The sequence below is a fragment of the Somniosus microcephalus genome, chromosome 22, assembly GCF_052327205.1.
Source record: "Somniosus microcephalus isolate GS21.2 chromosome 22, FLI_Smic_1.0, whole genome shotgun sequence".
Lineage (NCBI taxonomy): Eukaryota > Metazoa > Chordata > Chondrichthyes > Squaliformes > Somniosidae > Somniosus > Somniosus microcephalus.
Window position 1 is genome coordinate 35,260,565 of NC_141008.1, and position 7,915 is coordinate 35,268,479.

Consider the following 7,915-nt stretch of genomic DNA (forward strand, 5'->3'; position numbering starts at 1 on the left):
CTTCCAAAGTTGGGGGGGGCGGGGGGGGAGAATGTTGGTGCAGGAGGTTAGAAATAAAAACAGGAAAATGTTGGCGACACACAGTAGGTTTGCCAGTTCTGAAAAAAGAACAACAGGCCAACAACAACCTGGCAGACTGTTCAGCAAGAATCCTTTAACCTCAGACAAGAAAACGTTCCTAGGTTGGCACATCCACTGCGATTTTTCTGGTATCCCAGTGGGGGAGTACGCACATGATCTCTAACATTCTAAAAATGCATTAAAATGAGTCAGTTTATAAATCCCTGCAAACTGTAGCAAATACTTTGTTCTGTACGGGGAGTTTCTGTCCTCACACGGATGAATTATCCCAAGGTAATTAAAACTAAACTAGGCCTTGACTCAGCAAAATGTTATGGCTGTCAATTAACCTAATAGTAGCAGGTTTATTTTTAGCCCTACTTGACCTTTAATACGGTACTATTGACTTCGTTCTAAAGTTAAAATTTAAATAGCCTAATGATCATGTTTATTAGTTTAAAATTCCTCTCCTGCACTGACAAAAAAAATCTCTTCTGCTAATTCACAAGTTAGTGCTTGTTTATCCTTACTCTGATGGAACAGCAAGATGCAGGTTCCAAAATGGGAAATGCCAAGTCCAGCTGAGCTCCCCGAGGAAGGTATATATTCAAATGAAGGGAAGCAAACCCAGTTGAGCTACACTGTTCCTTCATACCACGTGGACATATGTGGCTCTGTCATTTGTTTGCCCTGTTGAATTAATGAATGGTGTGAAAATGGAGTGCTGTCTCTGATATTGATCATTGTTGTCATTAAGCTTAAACACAACAGTAGTTCACCCATAGCTGTAATACAGCAAATTTACTGAGGCAATATATCACATTACTGACTCAATACTTTATACCTTGCTGATACAGAAAACAGGCATCACAGATATTTGTAATTCTGTTTAGCTACAACTTTACAAAACTTGCATAAGGTACAAGTTCTTCCCTGCCTGAAACCTGTTTTTTTTTTATTATACACTTTATAATTTTTCCCTCTACTTCTCACGGTGGATTTGCAGTATTTGGTGAAGTTACAAATACCTGTGCTTTCTTTGTTTATTCTTCCCTGCTCTCTTTCCAAAACCTCCCTCTTTTCTCTATCTACATGATTATAAAATATATTTTTCTCACCCTTATGGTGTACCTGTAGTTCTTGCAGTGTTTGTCTTTAATGTAGCAGTCTAGGGAGGATTGTTCCACTCCCCATTCTTCAATGTCCAGCACTTTACCTGATGGTCATTTCCCATGGTCCAAGCCTGACCGGCTGACTGAATGGCCACAATGTCTAAGGTCAGCAACAGAACACATGATAAACACCAGCTGTGGCTGGGTGCGAACATCAGCTCTCTCAGAGTAGGGTGACCATATTTGCTAAACTGAATCCGCGAACACACAGGGTGGAAGCACAGCAAAGTAGACAGGACGGAAAATGTAGGTTGCGCAGCACAGCAAGGCAACATTTTTAAGCAGTTACACATATACACTACAAATGAAAAACAAATGTGCATATAATTACCACGAATGTGACATCACACTATTGAAGCGCATTCAGACACCTGACCCCGACACCCCCCCCACAATGACTGAGGTCACACCTGGGCCCCCCAGTGATTGAGGTCACACCTGACCCCGACGCCCCCAATGACTGAGGTCACACCTGATCCCACCCCCCACCACTGATTGATGTCACACCTGACCCCGACCCCCCCCCCCCCAATGACTGAGGTCACACCTGATCCCACTCCCACCCACTTTCCACACAAACAGAGTCTAGTATTAGCCCATTTCTGGTGACTGTGACTGTGACTGGGCTCTCCCCCATGGACTCTCCCTCACCCGCTGTGGTTGCTGTGCTCCCAGGCACTTCCGGCGGCAACAATCCAGCAACATGAGATCAGCCGGAAACTCCGAAACAACATCCAGGGGGGTACACTCACTGCCCAGGTGTACATTCACTACCCAGGGGGGTACACTCACTGCCCAGGGGGGTACACTCACTGCTCAGGGGGGTACACTCACTGCCCAGGGGGGTACACTCACTGCCCAGGGGTACACTCACTGCCCAGGGGGGTACACTCACTGCCCAGGAGTACTCACTGCTCAGGGGGGTACACTCACTGCCCAGGGGTACTCACTGCTCAGGGGGGTACACTCACTGCCCAGGGGTACTCACTGCCCAGGGGGGTACATTCACTGCTCAGGGGGGTACACTCACTGCCCAGGGGTACTCACTGCCCAGGGGGGTACATTCACTGCTCAGGGGGGTACACTCACTGCCCAGAGGTGCACTTCGGGGATGAGTTTTGTGAACTGGGGACTCTTCCGAGGACACAGCATCTCATTCGGGGACTATCCCTGGAAAACGGGGACGCATGGTCACCCTACCTGAGACACACAAAATGACTTTGGGCCTGAAGTTGTGCTCCCAATGCCTTGTTGACACATGGGCACTTTACATGTTGTAGTTTGCACCAGCAGCACACTGAGGTACTGTACTATCCCATTGTCACGCTTCCAGCACACTTTGCATGATGTACTGGGAGCATAGACATTGCGGGGGTTGGATTTTCCATAAAAAGCCTTAAGCAGCTTAAAGCTGTACCTGCATTTCCTGATCTGGGAGAGATGTTTCTATTGTTCCTGAATTGCTTCAGAAATGAGCCAGAAGTCAAACAATTCTCCGGGTGGAGACAGGACAGCTCCTTTTAGCAAGAAAGCCCTGGAGGTTATGTTGAGGGAGGTGTGTTGAAGAGGCATGTCATATATGCTATGAAGGACAACCTTCTCAGTAAAATGCAGTCAGGGTAGCCTGAGAAGAGGTGGCAGAGCTGATCAATGCAGTATTTGCAGTTAAGAAGAGAGCCTCCAAAGATGAGGAAAAAATTCAACATCCATAAAAATTGGCCGAGGTAAGTGAATCCTCAATAACAACAGAAAATGCTGGAAATACTCAGCAGGCCAGGCAGCATCCGTGGAGAGAGAAACAGAGTTAACCTTTCAGGTCTGGGACCCTTCATCAGAACTGGAAAAAGCTGGAGATGCAACAGATATTAAGCAGGTGCAGAGACGGGGGGGGGGGTTAGGAGGAGAGGAAGGAATTGAAAGAGCATCCTGTACTTTTGTAAGAGGCAGGAAAGATAAAATGTTGCAGATGGGAGTGGCAAAAATCATACTGCATGAAAAATGGGGGCAGGGATAATTATCTGAACTTGTTGAACTCGATGTTGAGTCCGGCAGGCTGTAAAGTGCCCAATCGAAAGATGAGGTGCTGTTCCTCGAGCCTACGTTGAGCTTCATTGGAACAATGTAATAGGCCGAGGACAGAGAGATCAGAGCGGGAGTGAAGCGGAGAATTAAAGTGACAGGCGACCGGAATCCTCTATCGCTTTCCAATGGCATGCCTACAATGCACACACTTTCCCCTTAAGTAGCTTCATCCTCACGTCCTTACACATTCCTTGGCTGGAACCCTTTCACTGATGCTGGGTAGGCCAATTAATGATTTCTTTAGTGTCCATTTGGAAGCTGCCTGTTCTTGCACTCCTATTTAGGGAAGCACAGTGGCCAATTGGCTAGTTCTTATAGGTCTCAGAAAGCAGTCAGTAATTCATTACTTCCCATTGCAAGCAAAGGAAGGCCACTATGGAAATGAGAGGCTGAAAGCTGGAAGGGCTTCACAAATCTGCAGAGACCTAGTCCTGGACACTGTGGGGTGACACTCCCTTGGGGGGGCTAAGCAGGTGGTGACCCCCTCCCCCCCCCCCAAGTCTGCTGGTGAATAACCATTCTTCCAGCTTTGTCTTCCCCCAAGGGATGCTTCTTTCAAATATACATTCTTTCAGTAGCTAATATTATCTGTCAGGACTACGTCCGGTGCTGCTGTATACGGGCTCCAATCTATGCTTTTCCCATTGTGTTTCTGTAGGACAGTAGTCCAGAGCATGTCACACTACACTGCATCACTCAATACACCTGCTGCATCAACTCAGGAATATTCACTCTGGAAGCATGAAGTAGAGTTAACGTTTGAGCAGGGAGCACCAGATGAAGTACACAGCCCGAGTGAGGAGGAGCAAGTGGGGGAGGCCTGTTTTGTGCTACTTGCTGATTGTAAATATAAGCTTTGAAAAAAAATTAAGGGATTTAATTGCTCAGTATTCTGCTGATTATAAGTTCTTCATTGGTATCTTTGCTACTTTTAATTTGTGCAAATTTAATCAGTTGGTGTTTGGTAACTTAACAGATAAGTAGCTATTTAAACTAATCATGATAGTTTGCTCTGTATTTTAAAGGTGTGATGTCTTGAGGTGAGACACTTTTGAACTCGAATGCCTGTTACTACATTTTCAGATGTGACTTTTTGAAACTTGTGATACTACCAGTGCACACTAGACACAAGACTTTTAATTACGTAGATAAGAGAAGGGGTAATTTTATGGAGTCCACCAGAAGCATCTATGGAGAATTTGAGAACACGCTCCCCATGATTATTTTGTCCAAATTAATGAACAGAAAACACCCGAATAATTCCCGATAGGCATTCCTGGTTTTTATAAGTATGTACCTATGCTCCCTTCTCCTGCAATCACGGTTTAATTTGAAATATTGCCACGGACTGACTTTTTCTATTCCACTTATCATATACCTTTACAAAAGGCAAAATACTGCAAATGCTGGAAATCTGAAATGTAAATAGAAAAAGTTGGATATACTCAGCAGGTCAGGCAGCATCTGTGGAGAGAGAATCAGAGTTAATGTTTCGGGTCTGCTATAGGGTGGAAGGCAGGAGTGATTTCAATGACAAAAGGGATGATGGTGCAAGATAAAAGGGATGGTATGGGACAAGTAAAGAAACAAATGATAGGTCATGGGGAGCTGTAAATGGCAACAACAGAATTATTACCAGCACCTGCTGTCTGATAAAATGGGAGCAGTGGGTCTGATCTGAAATCATTGAACTCAATGTTGGGTCCAGACATCTGTAAAGTGCCTAATCGAAAGATGAGGTGCTGTTCCTCAAGCTTCCGTTGAGCTTCATTAGAACAGTGTAGAAGGCCGAGGTCAGAGTGGGAGTGGGAGTGGGAGTAGGACAAAGAATTAAAATGGCAAGCAACCGAAAGGTCAGGATCACACTTACGGACTGAACGGAGGTGTTCAGCAAAACCACCATCCAATCTGCGTTTGGTCTCCCCAATGTAGAGACCACCGCCTCGTGAGCAGCGAATACAGTATACTAAATTGAAAGTACAAGTAAATCGCTGTTTCACCTGGAAGGAGTGTTTGGGGCCCTGGACGGTGGGAAGGGAGGTGAAAGGGCAAGTGTTGCATCTCTTGCGCTTGCATGGGAAAGTGCCATGAGAAGGGGAATGGAAGGTGAGGATAAGGGGAACCCTACCATTGTTCTTGGAGGAAGGGGAAGGAGTGAGAGCAGAAATACGAGAAATGTGACAGATACAGTCGCGAGCCCGGTCAACCACGGTGGAGGGAAAGCCTCGTTTGAGGAGAAAGGAAGACTAATCGGAAGCACTGGTGTGGAAGGTGGTATCATAATAACAGATGCGATGGAGACAGAGAAACTGGGGGAATGGAAAAGGATCCTTACAAGAAGCGGGGTAGGAAGAAGTGTAATCAAGGTAGCTGTGGGAGTCAATGGGCTTATAGTAGATATTTTATACAATAGAGGTAGAGGTTTATATCATATACCTTTATCAGGTTACACCTCATTTTCCTCCTTTCAAGGCATAAGAGTCCATGTTTGTTTAACCTCTCAGACCTCCGTTCTCTGACACTCACAGCACTTCTCTGCATAGTTCAAGCGTTCATTTCCCCTGTGGGTCAGTAGTAGCACTCTCAACTCTGAGTCAAGTTCCACTCCATAAACTTGAGCACAAAATCTAGGTTGACACTCCAGTGCAGTACTGAGGGAGTGCGGCACTGCCGCAGGTGCTGTCTTTCCGATGAGATGTTAAGCCTCTCAAATGGATGTAAAAGGTCCCACGGCACTCTTTTGAAGAAGAGCAGGGGAGGTCTGGTGTCCTAGCCAATATTTATCCCTCAACCAACATCATTAAAACAGGTTATCTGATCATTATCTCATTGCAGTTTGTGGGACCCTGCTGTGTGCAAATTGGCTGCTACATTTCCTACATTACATCAACGACTAAACTTCAAATGCATTTCATTGGCTATAAAGCGCTTTTGGACATCCTAGTCATGAAAGGCACTATATAAATACAAATATTTCTTTCTTTGTGTCTTTATTTCCCAGAAAGAAATGCAGTATTCCAAGTGTGCCCTGACCAGAACACTAGACGGCTGTATTAATGTAGTCAAATGTAAATGGGCTGCTCCGTTTGCCTACACAAAGACAATGATTGCACTGTGAAGTAATTAATTGTTTGTGAAGTGCTTTGAGGCCTTCTGAGGATGCAGTGAAATGCTATGTGAAGTTCATTACTTAAATAAGACACAGAAATTAATAAAGGAAAACAAAAAAGGTAAGAAGCAAGGTAAGTGTAGATATATATTTATAAAATTGTGTTTTCTGCAGCGCGAGCAAAAACAAAGCTTTATTGGCTACAAATGCCTCCAATGCATTTATCCCATGGGATAGTCATGCACATACTGAATTTGCCTGTGGAATAAATGTAACGTATGGAGTAATTTATATCTGTCACTGTTGTGAAATGCTCCTTTTAAAATAATGTCAAAGTTAAGAAAAAATAATAGGTTTGTTAGCTGTGTGGTGTGTGAGGAAGATAACAAAATTACTGTCAAAGGATCACATTGTTTAGCTTACATTAGTTTGAATGTCAGACTTAATCTTCAAAACATTGGACCATTATGTCACTAATCCACTTTGTTAATAGCCTACTTAAATGAATGCCCAATGACAATTGTAGTCTATTCAAAAACTCCGGCAAATAGTCAAAGCAGAAATTTGTACACAGCAAGATCCCACAAATAGCAAATGAGATGGATGACCAGTAAATCTATTTTTGGTCCTCTTGATTGAGGGAAGAATATTGGCCAGAACAACAGAACCTATTCTCCAAAATGTCATGGGATTTTTTTTTTTTTTACATTGACCTCAATAAGCAGACAGAGCCTCGATTTAATGGTTTTTTTCCTGAAAGACAGCACCTGTAACAATGAGGCACTGTTTCACTGCTGCGCTGTAGTATCAACTAAGACTATTTGGTAAAGTCCTGGAGTGGGACTTGAACCCACCACCAAACTCAGGAGTACATGTGTCTCAAATTTGATCGATGGTCTTTCCTCTAAGGGTTCATGGCCAAGAGTAATTAGCTTTCAATAATTTCTGATCCATTTACTTGTTAGATATTAAAAAGCTGCAGTTGGCAATTTATGTTGAAATACAATTTTGTAACCAGCAATGTCACTTAACTCTGACAAGTACACTTGAACCTCTTAAATCATTGTGTATTACATGTCTACCATATTTCAAAATGTCATGCTGCAACAGTTTTAACTTATTCTATTACATTGGAGTAAGGTGATTATTGTAGATCAGTAGTTGATCCAATTTCAATTTGTGCTTTGAATATTTGTCTAAGGTCTTGCTGATTTGCACCAACAGCACACATTGATTTACCATAGTGAATTAATTTTAACCAAGATTTATATGACAAATATAGCAGGGGGGAAGGGGATCTATTTAAAATGGATACAGTTAGGGTCAGCTTTACCCAAGGTCCTTCATTTAAGATGGTGCAGAGCAAATAACAAGTCAGATGTTGATTTTCTTAAAACAACTGAAAAAGGTTTAATTACATCGGTATTTTCTTCGCTAATGCATTTCATCTCGGGTATAGACGAGAATGTACAAACTCACTATACAACTGAGG